We start from the raw sequence: 1,979 nt of genomic DNA, 5'->3' as shown, positions 1-1,979 counted from the left end.
GTTGTAAAGAGAAAAAAATATTATTAAAATAAATTTATTGTAAAAAATAAATATTGGTATCAAATGCTAACCACTCAAGAGTTGACTCAATTATTGATTTGTATTTTTCAAACTTAATTTATACCCACTTTTTAAGGGTTTCAAGAAGAGCTTAGGCCAAACTATTTAGATTAGGCCACCACCATATATAAAATAAAAAATTATTCATCTATCACACACACGCACACACATATACTGCTTTTTATTTTTAATATGGAGGAAAGTGTGTGGTGATATAGCGTTATGGAGAATATGGGTACTTTCTCTGCATGTGGTGTGAGGGAGCTGAAATCGGACCGAAAAATTTAGAGCAAGAAACTCGAACGTTTCGATTAGAGGAGATTTACAAAAAAAATATATTTTTAACAAAATTCGGAGGGTCCGTTTTGATTTTAAAAAAAATCTAAAAACGGAGGATCTATTTTCATTTTAAGAAAAAATTTAAAAAATAAAAATTGTAAATGGAGGGTCCGTTTTCAGTTTAAGAAAAAAAAGAAGTGTAAACGGAGAGTCCGATTTAATTTTAAGAAGAAAAAAAAAAAACTAATCGGACGATTTGATTTGTGGTCAACAAATTTTTTAACAAAAAACTCAGACGATCCGATTTCTAGATATTTAACATCTGTATCTAACATTTGTATACATCATAACCAAACACAACTCACACACTCGTGCAATATAAAAAAAATTAGCCCACGCATACATACATACATATATGTTCTTATTCTTATACAAGGAAAGCCGGATTAATTAGATTCAATTTTTAGAAAGAGCATATTATTTATCCTTATGGCATTATTTCTCGTATCTTTTCTATTGGGTTAAGCAATAGATTGCTTTTACATGTTCTCTCTTAGCTTGAAACACTCATGCTAAATGAAGATTATTCTGTTTGCTAGTTCTTGAGATAAAAGCAATAAGTAATTAAGCAAAATTAAATATACATGGCCGTGTAAATTATAAGCACTTGTCAATTAAATTCTTTTTATTTTTGCCAATTAAAAACAATGGGTGTGTTTAGAACCCTTTGAAACTAGAATTGAATTAATTTAGAAATAAAATCTTTTATTCATAATAGATAAAAGATAAATTAATTTTATTTGTCAATTTCATGAATTTATTTGATAGTAGATAATATCAAATTAATTTTTTGTTCCAAATGCACCTTATAAAGTTGGTCAACAATTTATCACACTCTTCAATTTTCTTTTATGTTTGTAACTTTTTTTATATATAATTTTAGATTTTTAGGTCAACGTATTTATATTTGTTTTTAATTTTGGTTTTAACATTTTTATGTTACAATTCATTTATTAGTATCTTTTAATAGTTTGAAGAATAAATATTTTTAAAACAAATTTGTGATCCATATAATATAGAATATAGATATTTTTTGGTCTGGAATTTACCCCATTGGCCTGAACAATAAAAGCATTAACATTGTATACTCAGTATGAAAATCCATTTCCTTTTCTGAATACAGAAGTTCCAAACACTATTTAGTAACGCAATTATTTCGAAGATATGAAAGGTTGAGGTCGTAGTTACCCAACCTGTCACTTAAATATAATATAACAGATGTCACACATTTTGCATTTAAAACTTTAAATGCTTTTAAATTTTAAAATGACTTATAGATGTTTATACCTTATACATGGGTATACCTTCAACGTAAAACGTATATTATATGTAGTAACAATTTTGTTTATTTTGATGTAAGGATATAATTTAATGGAGAATCTTATTTATATTCTGTCAATTGATAAATATTCCTTGATTTTTTTTAAATGATATGTACAAATGTTTCTATTTGAACAAATTCATTAGTATTCAATAGATTACCTACATAAGTATGGTGCAAAATCATATTATATTCATATTTTAATATTTAAGAGTATTAAAACAGAAAATCACTATTATTATCATTAATTAGTATATTA

Source organism: Arachis ipaensis, chromosome B08 (assembly GCF_000816755.2).
Source record: "Arachis ipaensis cultivar K30076 chromosome B08, Araip1.1, whole genome shotgun sequence".
Classification (NCBI taxonomy): Eukaryota; Viridiplantae; Streptophyta; class Magnoliopsida; order Fabales; family Fabaceae; genus Arachis; species Arachis ipaensis.
This window is presented reverse-complemented; position numbering follows the sequence as displayed.